Source organism: Rattus norvegicus, chromosome 6 (genome assembly GCF_021556685.1).
Source record: "Rattus norvegicus strain SHRSP/BbbUtx chromosome 6, alternate assembly SHRSP_T2T, whole genome shotgun sequence".
NCBI classification, from domain to species: domain Eukaryota; kingdom Metazoa; phylum Chordata; class Mammalia; order Rodentia; family Muridae; genus Rattus; species Rattus norvegicus.
In genome coordinates this window covers 71904552-71926160 of record NC_141539.1, presented here as the reverse complement: position 1 = coordinate 71926160, position 21609 = coordinate 71904552, and positions in this window count along the sequence as shown.

Sequence of the window (21609 nt, the reverse complement as noted above, 5' to 3'; positions counted from 1 at the left end):
AGGTTTTCTCTGGGAAAAGGAGCAGAGACCCTCACCCAGACCTTATACAGAGAGTCTAAACTGGAGACTTCCCTCCAGTCCCTCCCCTCAGAGCTCTGGAGGTCAGGGAACCCAGTTGAAGTCAAGGAAGAAAGATGACAAGTCAGAGGGGTGAAGTAGAATGGAAGAACATGACCCACTTAAGCAACTAAGCAGGGTTCACGTGGGCTCATAGCAAATGAAGCAGCAAGCAAAGAACATGAGTTCTACTCTATCACTTGTGAGTAGGAAGGCTTGGCTGAATCCATGACAAGCTTCAAACTGGCAGTTGAGACTAGGCCTAAATCTCTGTTTCCTAGACCTGAGCAATTCCAGGCAACTTCAGGCCTCATAGCTGCCCCTCCATCTGGCCTGAGGCAAGGACAATGGGTCAGCAGAAGTTTCCAAACTTCCTCAGCAACCATTTCCAGACATCCCCAGTAATTTTCCAGCACTTACACCCCAGTAATGGAATGTCTGTAGAGATGGACCCAACAGAACATAAAGGTCACCTACCCGGGAATTCTCTAATAGGCTTTAAATCAGGCCTGCAAGCTCACTTGGTTGTCTCACAATTCTGGTAATGGGAGAACCCAGCATGCTGGACTTCTACAGAATAAAACACCTTTTGCCTTTATATACTATTTGATTTCAAGTTTTCATTCTTCAGTGAATCATGGACCCTTACATAATTTTTTTTCTTTATTGGATTGGTATATTTATTCAGTTCAATTCTACTTAGGAAGTGCTTCAAACTACTATGCATTAAGTTATTTAGTAAAGACCTGAAATTCGCTCAGGTGCAGTGCAGTTTTATGAGTACCAATTTTTTCTGTTGTGCTAGAAACATATTTCCTTCCTAAACATATCTGTTTTTCATGTGTTTCCATTCATTAAAATATTTATTTGTACTATAATATTAAATATGATTTTTGTAAAGGTGATAATTCTATTCATACTATTTTTTTCAAAATTTAGAGAAAAATTTGGTTATTACCTACTCAATGTTTGATCATGTATTCTGATACGTGAACATTTTTGACTAAATAAGAGAGCATTCTCTGATCACATATATTTAAACAATGTGTTTAATATTGGGTATTGTGTTCAAAGTAATCTGGTGATGATTAAGAAAAAATAAGTAGAAATTATATCAAGTCAAGGGTCAATCAAGTGATAAATTTAGTACTTCATGTTTTGTTCTGTTTATTTATGAAAATATTCTTATTTTATCTAACATAAAATATTTATTATTCTCTTTTCTGATTGGATGAAAATCAGAAAATTTTCATTGGAAAATCTTTGATATTACTATTGATATTGGCTCAGTGTTTATTTTTGTTTCTATGCTCTAAAAGCAAAGTAGTTTCTAAAGTATAATAATAATAATAATCATTAATAATTTATAGAACGCCCAGTTTTAAAACAAAGTCCATAACACTATAGACAATAATAAGTACACATTAAACTAACTGGGCATTATGCCTAGAAAATCAGCCAAGTGCACACAACAGGCAAAAAAAGGGAAAAATCTGGCATGTGTTTGAAAAGAAACAAGAAAGGCAAAACAGTGCGTGAAAGACTTCCAACCTAAATATCTAGGGAGTCAACAGACTTCTAAACTTTCCATAGAAACAAAAAAATATTTTGAACTCATTTCCCCTGGGTCTTCTAGCTGCCTTACAATGCATGATGGATGTGAATTTCAACCAAGAAGGTTGAAGCAAGTTGAATATCCTGTAAAGTTCCAAAACCACATAAAAATTTTTGATTTTGTGAGCTAACTTATGAGAAAATCAAAGATTACAATATATTATGGGTTCATAGGGTTTTTACCTCATTGGTATAACTTAAACTAACTGTTTTTTTCCTCTCAATTTATTAAAATTATAGTGTTTAACTGTAGATGTGCAGTTATGACAGAAAGGCAAGGGCTCTCAGCAGTATGTTTTCCTATACAGCAGTACCTGGCAGTTTATAGGTCAGACTCTCCTTGCAAATTAAAACAAAAAAGTAATAATAAATAAATAAATAAATAAATAAATAAATAAATAAATAAATAAATAAATAAATCCCTTGTAAAGAAACTTATTGAGAGAATTTACTGAAGTGTTCCCAGAAGCTTCATTTAGAGATGTCACAGATGGTGGAGCTGGCCAAAGAGCACTAAAAATAACCAAAGTACACGTGTTTTACATACACGTTTCTGAGTGTACTCTCCTCCATAAACGGACAAGTGTTCTTTAACATCCTGAGATTTGAATAGTAACAGCTGACCATTTGCTAATTTTTTTTCATATTATAATTACATTTCCCCCTACATTTTTTTCTCCCTCTAAGTCCTCCAACATAATCCCCTAATTATCATTAAAATTTGTGGTATTCTTTTTTAATTGCTGAGATTATATATATAATCTCTATCTCTGTCTCTATCTCTACTATCTATCTATCTATCTATCTATCTATCTATCTATCTATCTATCTACCTATCCATCTCTTTTTCGGGGAGAGATGGTTGCTCTTAAACTCAGCATTCTATAAATTGCTGTAATTCTTTGAATAGTGTTGAGATATTCTGAGCTTTTCCACATCTATATTACCATGACATCATCCTTCTTCAGGTCCGGTTTAAATAGACATGATTGTGAGACATCATGAGTATACCATCTCTGACATTTCTAGGCTATAATTTTTCAAAGCAAACTTCTTGCTCTGGCTCTTATAATATTTTATCTCTTTCTTGTACGTGATCCCTATGCTTTAGGTGCTGGAGCTATGTCATAGATATATCAGTATTGGAATTGCCAGCACTGTAAAGATTTTACACACCGGCATGCATGCATACACATATGTATAGAGAACATAAAGATGCACACACACACACACACAAATATATATATATATATATATATATATATATATATATATATATATGTACACAGAGAGAGAGAGAGAGGGAGAGAGAGACAGAGACAGAAACAGAGACAGAGACAGAGACAGAGGATCAGGTCCTGCCCCCTGGATACACTGCACAATGGCAGGATTACCTTGACTGAGTAAGAACAAGATATCCAGTGAGGTAGAATGGTTCATTTTCTAGACTGATCCTTCTTGAAAGACTTCTATGGTCAGGCCTGTCTCCGGAAAAATTGCTAATGTTCATGATTTGGGCTGCTGCCAGAAGCCATACTGAGGCCTACTTTTCATGCAGTGTCTGGAGGATGTGTTGTTGTCTGTGGTCCATGCTGTGACCAAAAATTATGTTGATGCCCTTGTTCCATGTTACTTTTAGTCACCATTTTGATATGTGTGGTCCTGGTTACTGCCAGAAACCTTGTTGATATTCATGGTACATTCAGTTGCTGAAGAACTTGTTCATGTTGGTCTGTGTTGCTACCAGGAACCATGTTGATGTTTGAGATCCTAGCAGCACATCCAGGGTACCTGGTTGATAGTGCTATTGTGATATAGAGCTGCACACTCAAAACTGGCAATTAGATACACTGAAATCTTCTGGGACAGTCTGTTACCCAACACAATGAAAGCACAAGCAAAAGTAAACAGACAAGCAAATAAACAAACAAAAAACAGTTCTGAAAGGAGTTATTGAAGAAAATCCTTAAAAATGTGATAAAGATGGTTAAATTTATCATTTTTTACAATTGATGTCTTCAGGTAGAATGGGGAAGAACTCAATTATTTTTAAGGGGCTTTCTACTGAAAGTTTGTCCATGCCCCAACTATTAAATGTACAAGAGAAATTAAGCTTGAAGATTTTTGTTATTGTTGTTTGTTTGTTTGTTTGTTTTGGGGTGGTGTAACAAAGTTGGAATGATTGGCATGGAAGGAATGTGCAATAGGGTGTAGTGCATAAAATTCTCAAACAATTAATAAAGATATTATATTGGTGGAAAAATAAATACTACCCTCACACACCTTCACTCACCCTCTCTTCATTTCTCTCTGTTTCACTCTGTCTCTCTTTTCTTTTCTTTTTTTTTTTTTTGGTTCTTTTTTTCGGAGCTGGGGACCGAACCCAGGGCCTTGCGCTTCCTAGGTAAGCGCTCTACCACTGAGCTAAATCCCCAGCCCCTGTCTCTCTTTTCTTATGTGTGTGTGTGTGTGTGTATGTGTGTGTGTGTGCGCGCGCACGCATGCACGCAAATGTGCATGCATATGTGCACAATTTGCTCATACATAGGACCTCATCATGGTCCTTACCTCTGTGATATGGATGTTTAAAGGATGTACTAGGGAAGGAACTAAGGCAGGCTGGTTCTAACAGATAGAAAAGGAGTTCTATTCCCAGTGATAAGTGTCCTCCTCATTATAAATCAACTCTAAAGAAAAGAGTCCACCTCAAGCCTGAGGAGGTTGTATGTATAAAATTGGATAAATAAACAAAGTGATAATTACATTACAAAATTTCTGACATACAGTCCAAATTGAATATTGAGCTTATTCTTCATTCTTTGTTGATATAAAGGGGTCAAATAATAATCAAATATATGACTTATTTTAATACTTATTTTAACTCTATCACAGCTCCATCATTAATTCAGAGTCTATCACCTCCCTACCTTCACTAGAAATTAGGCCAGACCAACGCTGTCTCTTTCACACACACACACACAAACACACACACACACACACACACACACACACACAGAGAGAGAGAGAGAGAGACAGAGAGAGAGAGAGAGAGAGAGAGAGAGAGAGGGAATGTTATATCTATGGTATAGAAAAGTCTGGAAGGAAAGAGTTAAAATACGTGAATATTTGTAGCAAATAAGGTAACATGAATATGAGACAGTTTAATAATTTGTCCTGGTCTTTTCTTTTTTTTTCTAGTATATTTAACTCTGAAGATTCATTAATAACTGGTCATATCCTTTTTATTATCTTTATTAACTGTATTTCTTATTTACATTTCGATTGTTATTCCCCTTCCCAGTTTCCAGACCAACATTCACTTAACCCTCCCCCTCCCCTTCTATATGGGTTTTCCTCTTCCCATCCTCCACCCATTACCCCCACCCCCCAAAAATCACATTCACTCCGTATTCAGTCTTGGCAGGACCAAGGGCTTCCCCTTCCACTGGTGCTCTTACTAGGCTATTCATCGCTACCTATAAGGTCAGAGTCCAGGGTCAGTCCATGTATAGTCTTTGGGTAGTGGCTTAGTCCCTGGAAGCTCTGGTTGGTTGGCATTGTTGTTCATATGGGGTCTTGAGCCCCTTCAAGCTCTTCCAGTCCTTTCTCTGATTCGTTCAATGGGGGTCCCAATCTCAGTTCAGTGGTTTGCTGCTGGCATTCGCCTATGTATTGGCTGTATTCTGACTGTGTCTCTCAGGAGAGATCTACATCTGGTTCCTGTCGGCCTGCACTTCTTTGCTTCATCCATCGTATCTAATTGGGTTGCAGAATATGTATGGGCCACATGTGGGCCATGCTCTGAATGGGTGTTCCTTCTGCCTCTGTTCTAAACATTGCCTCCCTATTCCCGGCCAAGGGTATTCTTGTTCCCCTTTTAAAGGAGGAGTGAAGCATTCCCATTTTGATCATCCATCTTGAGTTTCATGTGTTCTGTGCATCTAGGGTAAATCAAGATTTGGGCTAATAGCCACTTATCAATGAGTGCATACCATGTGTGTTTTTCTGTGATTGTGGTTACCTCACTCAGGATGATATTTTCCAGTTCCATTAAATTACCTATGAATTTCATAGAGTCATCATTTTTGATAGCTGAGTAATATTCCACTGTGTAGATGTACCACATTTTCTGTATCCATTCCTCTGTTGAAGGGCATCTGGGTTCTTTCCAGCCTCTGGCTATTATAAATAAGGCTGCTATGAACATAGTGGAGCATGTGTCTTTGTTATATGTTGGGGCATCTTTTGGGTATATGCCCAAGAGAGGTATAGCTGGGTCCTCAGGTAGTTCAATGCCCAATTTTCTGAGGAAACTCCAGACTGATTTCCAGAATGGTTGTACCAGTCTGCAATCCCACCAACAATGGAGGAGTGTTCCTCTTTCTCCACATCCTCGCCAACATTTGCTGTCACCTGAGTTTTTGATCTTAGCCATTCTCACTGGTGTGAGGTGAAATCTCAGGGTTGTTTTGATTTGCATTTCCCTTATGACTAAAGATGTTGAACATTTCTTTAGATGTTTCTCAGCCATTTGGCATTCTTCAGCTGTGAATTCTTTGTTTAGCTCTGAACCCCATTTTTAATAGGGTTATTTGTCTCCCTGCCCTCTAACTTCTTGAGTTCTTTGTATATTTTGGATATAAGCCCTCTATCTGTTGTTGGATTGGTAAAGATCTTTTCCCAACCTTTGCCTTACAGAAGCTTTCCAGTTTTATGAGATCACATTTGTTGATTCTTGATCTTAGAGCATATGCCATTGGTGTTTTGTTCAGGAAATTTTTTCCAGTGCCCATGTGTTCGAGATGCTTCCCCACTTTTTCTTCTATTAGTTTGAGTGTATCTGGTTTGATGTGGAGGTCCTTGATCCACTTGGACTTAAGCTTTGTACAGGGTGATAAGCATGGACCAATCTGCATTCTTCTACACGTTGACCTCCAGTTGAACCCTAACCATTTGCTGAAAATGCTATCTTTTTTCCATTGGATGGTTTTGGCTTCTTTGTTAAAAATAAAGTGACCATAGGTGTGTGGGTTCATTTCTGGGCCTTCAATTCTATTCCACTGGTCTCTCTGTCTTTCTCTGTACCAATATCATGCAGTTTTTATCACTATTGTTTTGTAATACTGCTTGAGTTCAGGGATAGTGATTCCCCCTGAAGTCCTTGTATTGTTGAGGACATTTTTAGCTATCCTGGGTTTTTTGTTATTGCCGATGAATTTGCAAATTGTTCTGTCTAACTCTTTGAAGAATTGGATTGGTATTTTGATGGGGATTGCATTGAATCCGTTGATCGCTTTTGGTAAAATGGCCATTTTGACTATATTAATCTTGCCAATCCGTGAGCATGGGAGATTTTTCCATCTTCTGAGGTCTTCTTCAATTTCTTTCTTCAGAGGCTTGAAGTCTTATTGTACAGATCTTTTACTTGCTTTGTTAAAGTCACACCGAGGTATTTTATATTATTTGGAACTATTATGAAGGGTGTTGTTTCCCTAATTTCTTTTTCGGCTTGTTTCTCTTTTGTGTAGAGGAAGGCTACTGATTTATTTGAGTTGATATGGTCATATCTTTTACATGGGCATATTAGATATATATATTCCATACAAAGGAGAAAGAAATAATTGATAGTTTACTTAATGTCCATACAGGTTTCAGAGATTGGTAGAAAATGTTTTGAACAAATTTATTAAATAACCGCCAGTAGAATATTGCTATTTTGTTTCTCAATTTTACTTTCCTGTGTGTTCAATTTTGTACCTCATCTTCATTTTCTCTCCTTTGTGTTTCCACCCTAAAAGCCAAGCACCAGAAACACCACAGAGACAGTAAAGAGTCCTAGATCTAACCTGTTGCTACATTTAATTTTTCTTTATCCTCTGTTCCTTTATTTTTAGTAGATATTAAAGTTCTGATTCTAATAATTATTCTTAATGGTAAAATCAAGTTAATGCTATTTTTTTACAGGAGAGAAAAAAAATGAAGCATTTTGTGACCAAAACTAACCCCATGCAAAGCAAAGAAACAAACAATCAAGAATTCAAGTCTGATAATGCTGCAACCCTTTTTCTTTTATCCCCTGCTGTCTTTTTCTCTGACAGTGTTTGCTATTCCTAAGTTCAGCATCCTGCAGCAAGCACTGCCAGCAATACAGAATACTTTCAATTAATAGTTCCCTACTTCCCTGGTCGCTAAGCAACTGACCTATGGTGAGGAATGCATAATGATGCATAGACACCTTAGAGTAGTAGGAAGTACAGTCTTCTCTGGTTTTATTTGTTGCTTTGTGTTGGTCCTACAACAAACTGTTAAGTATATAGCACTATTTGATATTAGTTTTTTTAGAGTAAACCAAAAGGTTAAAATAAAGTCTAGAAAAGGGAGAAAAAGATGTCATCAAATACCATGTTTACAACCCTTTTGTGTTATTTTGTTTTCAAAAGAGCAAGCTAGTTAATATTTTATTAAATGCATACATCAAAGCAGCAGTGAAATTAATAATATTCAGAATAAGCAGAATTGTAAAGGAACCAACAAAAATGCTCTAATATGGGGAAATTAAACATGAAAATATATACATAAAAATTACAAATGAAAATAATTTTACCAGAAGTAAATGTGGTTATTTAACGAAGCATCTTTGTCCATGTTAAAGTGGAAAAGGAAACATCAGTTCAATCAGCAGGAGAAGATTTATCACTTGACCCTGCTCCCTTTCCTCCGTTCACCTACTGCAGAGTGTTCCTTAATTCCTTTGCATTCTGTTTGTGTTCAGTAGAGTGCAAAGACTGCACCTCTTATAGAACGGCTTAGAGAGACATTCCTCTATGTATTTTCCATGTACTCTGTCTATTTTATACATTGAGCTTTCTAAGCTTCTTAAGGTCAATAAATATTGCTTTAGAATGTGACATATTTGAAAGTGAATAATATATGAATGATTGAAGTATATATTTGTACAGTGTAGATGCAAATGCAGTTCAAGTACTACTGGTAAGATTGTAACTTAAATACACATTGAAAAATCCCAAAAATTTACTGAAATTATATATATGTATACATACATATATATATAAAACAACCAGGCCTCCTCCTCCTCTTCCTCCTCCTCCTCCTCCTTTTTCTTCTTCTTTTTAATTGGATATTTTTCTATTTACATTTCAACTGTTATACACTTTCCAGGTTTCCTGTTCATAAACCCCATATCCACCCCCTTCTTTTATGAGGATGTTCCACCATCCAACAACCCACCCCTTCCCACCTGCCTGCCCTGACATTTCCCTATACAGGGGGGTCCAGCCTTGGCAGGAACAAGGGCTTCTCCTCCCATTGATGCCTAACAGGCCATTCTCTGCTACATAGACAGCTGGAGCCATGGGTCTTTGGATGGAGGTTTGGGAGCTCTGGTTGGTTGGTATTGTTGTCTTATGGGGTTGCAAACCCCTTCTGCTCCTTCGATTCTTTCTCTAACTCCTCTAATTGGGACCCATTCTCAGTTCAATGTTTCCCTGTGAGTATTCACCCCTGTAATTGTCATGCTCTGGAAGAGCCTCTCAGGAGACAGCTATATCAGGCTCCTATCAGCATGTACTTCTTGACATCAGCAATATTTTCTGGGCTTGGTGGCTGTATGTATATGGGCTGGATCCCCAGGTGGGTCAGACTCTAGATGGCCATTCTTTCAGTCTCTGTTTCAAACTCTCTCCATATCCCCTCACGTGAACATTTTTGTTCCTCCTTTTAAGAAGGACTGAAGAATCTGCACTTTGTTTGTCCTTATTCTTGAGCTTCGTGTGGTCTGTGGATTGTATCATGGGTAATTGGAGGCTTTGGGCTAATATCCATTTATCAGTGAGTGCATACCGTGTGTGTGTGTGTGTGTGTGTGTGTGTGTGTGTGTGTGTGTGTGTGTTTGTTTTTGTGATTGAGTTACCTCATTCAGGATGATACTTTCTACTTCCATACATTTGCCTATGAATTTCATGAAATCATTGTTTTTAAAAGGTAAGTAGGACTCCATTGCGGAAATGTACCACATTTTCCGTATCCATTCCTCTGTTGAAGGATATCTGGGTTCTTTCCAGCTTCTGGCTATTATGAATAAGGCTGTTATGAACATAGTGGAGCACGTGGTCTTGTTATATGTTGGAGCATCTTTTAAGTATATACCCAGGAGTGGTATAGCTGAGTCCTCAGCTAGTAATATATCCAATTTTCTGAGGCAGTTCCAGACTGATTTCCAGAGTGGTTGTACCAGCTTACAATCCTACCAACAATGGATTGGTATTCCTCTTTCTCCACATCCTCACCAGTATCTATTGTCATCTGAATTTTTGAACTTAGCCATTCTGACTGGTGTGAAGTGGAATCTCAGGGTGTTTGATTTGCATTTCTTTGATGACTAAGGATATTGAACATTTCTTTAGGTACTTCTCAGCCATTCGATATTCCTCAGTTGAGAATTCTTTGTTTAGCATTCTACCCCATTTTTAGGAGGGTTATTTGATTCTCTGAACTCTAACTTCTTGAGTTCTTTGTATATTTTGGATATTAGCCCTCTGCTTCTTTCTAATGCAATGAAAATACTTGAGAATTTGAATACATTTCCAAGTAATTTTTAGGCTTTGATATTTTTAGGCATTAAATACTTTTCATACTGTACATCGAATGCTTTCTTCTTAAAAAACCCTATAGACACCATATATATATGGTTTATTGTAATGTTTTAGCATGGATTTTTTTGTGTGAAAATATTTTAATCAATGATATATGGCTAGAATACATCTTCATGTACATGTGTTTGCATGTGCTTCTCTCCCAGCATACAAATACACATACACACACACACACACACACACACACACACACAGAGAGAGAGAGAGAGAGAGAGAGAGAGACATACACACACACACACACACACACACACAGATGATAGTCTCCACTAAGTCTTCCATGCTTTCAGAGATGACCAAATGGATATCTCGAATTTATCGTAACATCAATACTAACAAAATAGTCCTCTCCTTCTTTACCACTCTCAGACAACATGACACCACATAATAGACCACAACACAAAACAAAACAAAAATTTTGAAAGCACTGAGGAAAACAATTTTGCATACAGAGGAAAAACAATTTAAATGACAGAGATTTCTCATTGGAAAGCAGGAGGCCATGAGAAAGAGACACTTTTCCACCCAAGTATCAGAAGAGAAGAATTAACAAATCAGAGCTGTGTATCAAACAAAGCTATTTAATAGTAAAAAGAAATTAAAGATTTTAGACTGGGAAGTGTCATGGGGGATTTTTAGTCCTACCATATCCCACAATGTTATACCTTACATTCTTGCTATGATAAAATAGGCTCACAAAATTAAATTTTGAAAAGAGAAAACATTTATTTGAATCATACTTCCAAGTCACACTTCAACCTAGACAAAATTCAGGGCAGAAATTCAAGCAGAATCTGAATCAAATACAAGAAGAACTTTGCTTAGACTTTGTTTACAAGTTGCTTCTTCTAGAACACCTGCAGTAGGAGGTGACACCCTCAGGACTAGGCCTTCCTACATTGAATGGCGATGAAGACAGTTCCGCAAAGACCTGCTACAGGGCATTCTGAATCATGCAGCTCCTCCACAGTAGCTTTCCTCTCAGCTGACTCTAACATGTGTCAAATTTATAACTTAAGCCGTCTTCGCAAGAGCTTTTCTTGCCATAATTAGAAAATGGGGCAAGCATCTTAAATCATCAGAAAATAGAAAATAACAACAGAAAGGTAAAAGAAACAGTGATATGTATACTTAATTTCCTCAAATAAGCCAAAACCATACAATGGAAAAAAGAAATTATCTTCAACAAATGATGATGATCTAGCTGGATTTCTACATTGTTGAAGAAACACAATATGATATCCAATAAGTACATGCCAATGAAAATTTTTAGAAACCCTTATTTTAAAAAAGACAAACTTTATTGCAATTCTAAATTTTAATTTCTCATTTATATTGTTATATAACTTATAATTGTTATATAAGTTTTGCTATATAAGTTAACTGATTGCTTACCCAGGAAAGGATTGTAGATAGATTAGGATAATCTCTGTCAATTCTGTCAATTTTGGGCTTTTCTGTGCTAGCTCCCTAGGACCTAGGATCTTTCGGTTTAGAACTTGAAACCCAAGAAGAGGCACTGTATTGTTTGAACCTTGGGAAAGTTTGAGAAATGATTCTGGCCTCTTAAATTGGAGGTTTTTTGCTCTGGGTTCTAACCACTTGTAGATCTATGTCTTCCGAGTGATTGTGATCTGTCAGCTTTGAGTAGCTTTAAGTACAACAGCAAACAACATCAAGTGATAGTAGGTCATACTTGACAGGGCTTCTGCTTTCCAAAGGTCTCTATGCTAGGACCTCTGTCCTACCATGACAAGTGTAATGACACTTGGATGTTAGTGTTCATGCTTCTTGCCTTTAGGGCTTCAGAAATCCTAGAAATATGACCCATTGTTTCTTTTCACCATTTTACAATTCTTTTATTTTTTTTTCTTTCCCCTTTTTTATTTCCATATACACTAGTAAAGGAAAGCTTTTAATAAGAGTGAAGCGTTACATACAGCAAAACACAAAGAGAGAAAGACTTTGCAAATCAGATGAGAATCTCCAGAAACCAGCTATATCTTTGTGTTTTCTTAAAGCATGGAAATTTTGAGAGATTTTGAGGGGTCCTTACCCAATTTAGGTTTGGTTAGTTTGAACAAAGGTGGTGAGTGTTGAGGGTGATAGGTTGTCAACTTTGATGTAAACTCATCCTGGTGATCATGAACATGTAGGATCAATTCACAGGCAAATGAGGCCATTGTGTTGAGCTCCAGAGATTTTTGCTAAGGTCAGCAGGGTGAGGAAGAAGCCATCCATCTTGGAAATTAACTGTCTTTATTATCTAGTCATGGGCCTTCTCCCTATCTGTCTTCCTTTCAGTGAGTCTGTCTAACTCCAAGTCCTTCATTCCCTCCTCCCAGAAGGTATCTTTAGGGCTGTAAGGGTTTGGGAAATAAACAACTCTGTTTCTGAGGAGGCAGAATGAAAGCGGCTAGAGTGCCTCAGAGAATAGTCAGTATAAAGGGACACAATGAAAGGTAACAGATGACTAAGATCCGTAACATATGACAGGCTCTTGAAGACACAGAGCATTCCTAAATCATGCTTCCTGAGCAAGGAATTATGTGAAGCATAAAAACAGTGAGGCTGTTTGGATTATGATGATGCCTACTCAGAGTGTAGTTAGGAAATATTTGGTGTAGTTTTATCTTTATGAAAGGAAGAAGACAGGTAAATCCATTCAAAGTGTCCTAAACAGGCTTTGATGTAATTAACAATAAGACTGAGAATTTATTTTATCATTATAAGATATACACTATGAATAAAGGAGTCAGTTTGACTCAAGGCACTATTAACTGTCCAGTGTTAAGTTCTGAAGTAGGCCACCCAGTCTCCTGTATTACAAATTCATGGGGAGCATTAAGAGACAACTTTAATTAGGAAAATTGATAGATGTCATGACTGAAGTAAGTCTTGATTAGTAAGGTGAAGTAATTGTCCAGCTGTCTGGGCTTTATACCAGAGAACTTTAGAAAGCTAAAATCGGAAATGGTCCTCTCTCTGTCTCTCTGTCTCTGTCTCTCTATCTCTGTCTCTCTGTCTCTGTCTCTATCTTCCTGTCTCTCTATCTTTATCTGTAGACTGACTTAAGGATGTTTGATGGACTTTCAGCAATCAAATTATCATCATACAGTCAGCTGTTTGTTATATCACACTGCTACATAAGGATTAGATGCCTAGGAAACTTATAAGAATGAAGCTAAAGTAGTGATCACATTGGCACATCATTTGCAGCAATAGATAGCTCTGACCATGGGGCAAGCATAATTTCTAATGGGAATATGCACAATGAAGCAAATTTGTTAGTTCCTTCTAAATTGTTAATTTATTGATTGCAACCAGATCTCAGCACCTAATTGACAATCTACCAGAGAGATAAAAACCCACCAGTTCATTTTAAATAAGATTGCCAATGGCTTATGCTTTAAGATCAAGTATCAACAATGGGACTTCATAGAATTGCAAAGCTTCTGTAAGGCAAAGGACACTGTCATTAGGACAAAACAGTAACCAACAGATTGGGAAAAGATCTGTGCCAATCTGATAGTGAGCTAATATCTAGCATATATAAAGAACTCAAAATGTTAGGCTACAGATAATCAAATAACCCTATCAAAAAATGGGGTAGAGAGCTAAACAAAGAATCATCAACTGAAGAATATGGTATGGCTGAGAAGTACCAAAAGAAATGCTAAACATTGTTAGTCATCAGTGAAATGCAATTCAAAACAACCCTAAGATCCCACCTCACACCAGTCAGAATGTCTAAGATCAAAAACTCAGGTGACAACAAATACTGGTGAGTACGTGGAGAAAGAGGAACACTCCTCTAGTGTTGGTGGAATTGCAAACTGGTACAACCACTCTGGAAATTAGTCTGGTGGTTCCTCAAAAAATTGGACATAGTACCTCCTGAGGACCCAGCTATCCCTCTCTTGGGACATATACATATAACAAAGACACATGTTCCACTACATTCAGGGCAGGCTTATTTATAATAGCCAGATACTAGAAAGAACCTAGACATTCCTCAACAGAGGAATGGATACAGCAAATGTTGTATTACATAATGGAGAATTACTCAGCAATCAAAAATAATGACTTCATGAAATTCACAGGCAAATGGATGGAACTAGAAAATATCATTCTGAGGTAAACCAATCTCACACACACACACACACACACACACACACACACACACACACACACACAATACAAATGGCATGCACTCACTGATAAATGGGCATTAGCCCAACAGCTCAAATTACCCAAGAAACAATCCACAGACCACATGAAGCTCAAGAACAAGGAAGAACCAAGTGTGGATTCTTCAGTCCTTCTTAGAAGGGGTAACAAAAATATTCATAGCAGGAGATACGCAGACAAAGTATGGAGCATAGACTGAAGGAAAGACCATCCAAAGACACCCCCCCAAACCTGGGTATCCACCCCATGTACATACAGCTACCAAACCCAGACAATATTGATGATGCCAAGAAGTGCATGACAATAGGAGCCTGATATAGTTGTCTCCTGAGAGGCTTCACCAAACCTGAAAAATACAGAAGCAGATGCTTGCAGCCAACCATTAAACTGAGAATGGAGTCCCCATTAGAGGAGTTTGAGAAATGATTGATGGAGCTAAAGGGGTTTGCAACCCCATAAGAATAAAAATACCAACCAAGCAGAGCTCCCAGGGATTAACACACCATCCAAAGAGTCCACATGGACAGACTCATTGCTGCAGTTGCATATGTAGCAAAGATTGTTCTTGTTGGGCACCAATGTGAGGAGAAAGACTTGGTCATGCCAAGGCTGGAATCGAAGTGTAGGGGAATGTCAGGGCATGGAGGCAGGAAGAGGTGGGTAGATGGGAGGAGGAACACCCTCATATAAGAAGGATGGATGGGATATGGGGTTTATAGACAGGAAACCGAGAAAGGGACAACATAGAAATGTAAATATAAAAAAATAAAAAAAGATTACCTATTAATATGCATTTGAGATGACTTGGATATTCTCAATGATTTCCCTAATACTTTGAATTTGAAAACATTATCTGGTACTATGTGGGCAGAAGGACATATTGTAGTTGAGTAAAGCATTTTTCAGAGAATATTTTATAAGTCATATATGTTAATTTTATTTTATTTTTAAAGATTTAGCCACAGCATTTAAGAGAATAGGCCTGATTTTCTCAGTTGTAGGTAACTACAATATTAAGTTCAGCCAAAGTTTTGTTATATATCTGGGTAGCACTTTTTTTACTATTTTTTAATCAAGAAGAGATTTCATTGAGACTATTTATCAAAAAAATCAAATATAGTTAAGAATATTGTCTGAGATGTATAGTTCCTCAAACTGTTAAAAAACATAGTGATCATTTTAATCCTAGCCATACTTTCCTATTGGAAATCTGAGATGATGTAGGTAGCCAAAATTAGTGATCTTCTTTAATTTCAAGGCCTTTTGAAGACCTGGTTCTGAATACTCACTTGGGTTTTGTCTGTCCCTCAATTAAAGGTCTATTTCAAATATGGCTGCTTCCTTTTACAGACTAACTTCACCTTTATTGTGTAGTATTAAAAGTGTGTACTAAGGGCATCTCTAATCACAGTCAGAGGGATTAAAGGTATATGATTCTAGCAAGATCACACAAACCTAGAAAGTCTTTGGATGTGATCCCTTGCCAGAGCTGCCAGGTTACTAGAAAAATTTCTCTACATACTACTGCAAAAGCAGAGGAATTAATTGCTCTCACTTGTCTCAAATAACACTGACTTCGTTACTGCTTTTAATTCTTATTTTCTTGCTAAGAGCTCAGCCTGATCAGCTAATAATAAAGATTTAATCTATGTAAATAAACCTCTATAGCTGTAGTGATTGATGTCTATAATCTAAGCATTTGGATGTTGAGGCAATGGTAATGGTACTAGCATAGGAGGCTTATTATGAATGAGAAGATTCACCAAAAAGTCTGATTATATTATTAAGAAAAAGGTGTAGTAAAGAATACCTAGATTAATTATGAAAAGATTTTCATGCAAATTGAATTTTTTTTTGGTCAATCATGGCACAATGATTCATATAAGTGAAGAACAACTGAACCCATGTATTCTCTTATAAAATGAATATTTACCCAACTCTTTTGGTCCCAGTATTCAAATGCTCACCCTTTGACCTGAGCAGAAATGACAAAAGGAAGGTTTAGTCATTTAGTGATGGCAGAAGTGTTGAGCACAGGCTATTGGAAACAGTCATATCTTGGACAATATAGCAAGTAGTATAGTTGTCATGCAGAATCTTCAAAATGAGGATAGTACAAAGCAGTTGGCACCAGCAGGATATCAGATTTAATGGTTCTGTGAATAACAGTCCTTTTCTCAAAACAGCTAGGGACATGGAGAATCTAACTACAGATGACAAAAAGGTTCAGTATCCCTTGACGCCCCCATCTAGTGACACATTTGAAGGAAAATTAAACATTGAAAGAAATTCTTACTGTAACATGTTATTACTGGTAGCATTTAGCTATATTCAGTAATCCTCGCACAAACCTTAATTGCAGTTTCAGTGTCCCAGAGAATGTTGGTTTCCTCAATCTATCTCACATGTGTTTTAAGAGCACAACTATAAATGTTTTTCCAAAGCAGGTTCCAAAATAGCAGTATTGGTTACTATGTTCTAAGCAGAGGGTCTTACCAGGTAAACAGAAGAATTGTTATTGGTAAACAGAATTTGGTAAACAGCATTCCTCAGGAATCTTCTAAGTCAGTATTCCATTTAACTGGAAAACTACTACCTCCCTTATCTGTCCCAGTAGTCAACTACTTCAGGCAAGGACACCTGGTTCCTAATTAATTCTCACATCCTCCATCCTCAAAGCCCTCCAACTTGCTGATGATCATATGAAACCTGTTTGCTTTCCCAGAAAGTTTCTGCTCTTTATTCTCTAGGGCATACTGGCAATTTACTCCTCTGATAATCCTTTCAGTAGTTGTACTGTGCTTTTCATACATTTGATGCCAAATCCAGGAGAGACACTTGGGCTCCTAGTAAATTGTATCCCTCATAACTGATCTGAAATGATGATTTAACCTTCTTAGATACATATCATTTGTTTGTGCTGGCTTCTGTCATCCACCATATTTGATTCCAAAAACCAGGGTTCATCTGTTAACCTTCTTCTTTCCTCTAGATGTTCTACCCACTAGTATTTCCTTGTCTAGTGTACCCTTGGATCTGCCTACTTTATCTGTCTCACTCACTACACTTGCTTGACTCACTATCCCAACAGAAGTTATACCAACACACCAGATAGCCACCCCATGCCTTTTTGGGCACCCCAATTGGTGCAATAAATAGGCCTATCTGTGACCTTGAAAATCATTTTGGAGAACTCTCATCCCTTCCATTGGATGTTGTTCCATTGTCACTCTGCCTTTTCACACTTACCATGCTGCTTTCCCTGTGTCAATTCTTATGCTATTGGAATCCCTCTATTTACTGCAGAGAATACCGGGACATAGAAGGAGAAATCTTTTGTAAGTGTCTTTTACCTTGTTTTCGGTGTGCTACTGGGGATGCTTTACAGCCACCTTTTCTCTAATAATGTGTTTCTTTTTCCCTGACCTAAATAAACATCAACTCTTCCCAATCAAACCTGAACTCTCTAATTTTCCTTGCCTATCTCCTTAAATCTCTATCTGTGGACTTAAATACCACATAAGCCTTGCTACATTCTTATTTTCATGTCTGTTTTTACTGCAACACAGATTTGACTCAATACAATGTTGATAATCAGTAAAAATGGTTAGAAACTGACACATTCTACTTTTAAATTTCATGGATATGACAAATTTTGCTACCACACAAACATACAATATAAAGATGTTAGTTCTAAGGCTTCTTTGTCCTCCATTCTCATCCCTTCTTCTGATCACTTGATTTAGTATTAAAGAGCTTCAACTTTTTTGGTATGTATAACATAAATATAATTTCTATTTGCCCTATGTAATTGTCATCTTGCAGGATTACCACTTTAAACAATCTCGCCTTTTCTATTTATTTCTGGACTCTGCTTGGCAGGTTAAATTCAGCTGCTCTGGTTCAAACGTCCCTCTAAACCGACTGATTCAACCTGGCTTCACTAAGCTTATGAGTGAATTGCTCTGCTTGGCCTCAAACTAACAATGACAATTTGTTCTAATCTGTCTCCTTCTAATCCGCTGGCTTCAACTGCCTCTGCTGAACTGAACTGACCTCATGAACGGATGAACGAACTCAGCTTCACTGCACTGCACTTACTGCACTGACTCCCAACCAACTGACTCTTTCTCCCTGCATTGCATTTAAATAGCTTCTTTTTCCTGTGCTGTTCCCATGAGACTTAGGCATACCCAATTTATGACTCATTCTGTCAAATCTATACCTGATTCATCACTTTGTCTGCCCCTCAATTAGATATCACTTTCAAACAGGCTGTTTCCTTTTACAAAATAATTTTACCTTAAAAGTATGTACTAATGGCATACTTGTATTCAAGCTAGAGGGATTAAAGGTGTGTGGTATGCCTGAATTTCTATTGGACCACACAAAACTAGGTTTTGCATATGATCCTTTGCCAGAGCAGCCATGTTGCTGGATTAAAATTCCAGTACAGTATACTATTTAAAAACCTGGCTCTGGAGATGGAATTTGGTCTGCCCACTATAGACCCAAGCATGTTTTTCTAAAAGTATCCTCAAAAGCCTCTTTTTTAGGTCAGACTAACTCCCTGTCTCTGTTGCAAGAAGGAGAAAAAGAAAGGGAAGTCCAAAAAGATACTTGGCACTTAAGAACATCTAAAAGGTAAGCTACTTCAAATACAAGTTTCTGTTACTTATCTCACTCTATTTAAACTTTTTAATCAAGAAAAACCTAGGTATAAATTTAAATTGACTAAATGTAGTCAAATGATTAGCCTTTTGACTAACACTCTCTGTTTCTTGATTTTGTTCCCTAAATTAAACTAAAATGTTCCTTGAGTAAAGGTCATGGATTTCTTTAAAGATTTACTTAACACTCATGCTTCCAACAAAAGACATCTTAGTGTGGAAGATGCTTTCTCAGAAGGGTAGAAGCTTCCTCTAATATGAATGAGAATTCACAAGTATTCTTTTTCCTAAATCATAAATGACATCTGCCCATATTTGAACTTGGTAGATCAATAAAATAATGGTTCAATATTCATCGCCAAATTCACTCAGTCTTAAGGGCCTGAAGAATACAATGGAAATTTCACTTTCATACTGCCTCCAGCTTTTAGGAAATGTAGAAAGAGAAAATGGGCTAATTAAAACTGTCTTGTGAAATTCACCTCCCTTGAACTTAACTCCTCCTATCTGTAGTCCTAACTTGCACTTGGACAAGCTTGATACCACTCGACTTCCAGCCCTTCCTATTATTTCAAATTTGAGGCTATTTCCTGTTTTTTTTCTCAAGTAATTGAAGAAATTAAGTTTCATACATATGAGAAACAAAGTTGTAAAAACAAGGTTTTGAGAAATACATCTGATATCAGGATGCATAGTGATATGATAAAGTTTTGGTGATCAAAATGTTGAGTCAAGAATGACCAGACTATTCTGACCCAGTTCAATTAGGACAAAACAAAAACAACTGTTCTGGAAAAAAAAAAAAAAACCCTACCCTTCCCTTTGGTAAATTCCAAGAACAACCACAAGATGTCATGCTGACCTTGCCCGACCACCTAGTTCCTCCCCCACTTCTGAGGAACTTTGTAACTTAGCCCTTTCCCCAGTAATTTTCCAAGGCCAAGTGTAGGGCTGGATGAGGAAAGTATCTGAGTCAAGAACAGCCCCTTGAGCAGGCCAGCCAATACCTGACCAGATCCTTTGTCCTGTTTACCACCAATGAGAATAAGCCAGCTAACCCTGTTGCTGAAGTCTGCCCTCTGTAAAGAATAAAAGTTATGTGCTTTTTGGGTTCGGGGTTGCCTCTCCCTGCATGGATGAACAACCCCACGTATGTGCATTATTAAACCTCTTACTATTGCATTGCTCCCTTTGTCAATTTGTGATCTGTAGGTTGCACTCCTGAGGTAAGGCCACTTTGGGGTCTTACAACATGATCTTATGCATGTAAGAGAAGTTATCCACTCTCCTCCAAATTACATATTGACACTGATGAACTGTGGTTCTTCCAGTCATGATTAGGATCATATGGCAGCCTCAGTAGATTCAAACAGTTTGATCACAGACAGGGTGGGTCATAATCTGCCTTTATCTCAGGAGATTTCCACCCAGTTAATAGAATAGACACTATTAAGAAATAGTCAGATTTTCACCTACTTCAGAACCAGCTTGCTGTGATTGGACAATGATTTCTTGGATTACTGACCACTGTAAGGAAGGTACTTGCCTCTTTTTCAATGATGTCTGGCTTACATGAACTATATATTACAAGATATGACTTCTAGGAGTCATCTTCAATGTGGGATTCTAGCAAAGGTTCTTTAGGGTCCCTGGCTTATAGCATTTCTTAGCTCCTTCTTCTCTGTCATACTGATTGTTCCCTGTTTCCTCAAGCTTCTTTTTGGAGAGAGTTAGTGAAATAACCTGGCATCCAGCAAAATAGATGCTTCTGATAAAATTTTCCCAGGTCTCTTACTATTGCCTGCCACTACTTAGCCCCTTACACCAGCATCCCAGATACCCCCTTTATTAAGCACTCACTAAAACAGAAGTAATGCAAGGACTATCATCACCCCTTAATATCAATAAAAGGCTGGGATGTTAGGTCTAAAACAGACCCCCAAAATGGCAGTGCTAGTAACAATGTCCTAAGCAGAAGGACTTTGACCAATAAACAGAAAGATGTTATTGGTTAAACGGTAGCCTAAATTCAACATTACTGAGAAAATCTTGTAAGGCTGGTGTTTGTTTACATGAAAAACCACTACCTCTGTTATCAGCCCCAAAGAATATTTACCTGAGACAAGGATATCTAATTTCTCATCAATCTTAACAGCCTGAACCTGGTCAAAGACCCACATTATTCTATTATATAAACTATTTCCTTTCTTATAGAGCTAATGTCCTATATGCTAGGAGGCAGAACAGAAGTGAGTTCTCCAATAAATTTTCTTTCTACCCATGAAGTAGTACAGTTTAGTAGTTTCAATTTGCTGCAACTTACATAAACATTTACCCAGTGCTACTATAATATGTTAAAAAATAAAAAAATAGACCCATTTCAGTTGTCTCTGAACTTCTTTTGTTGT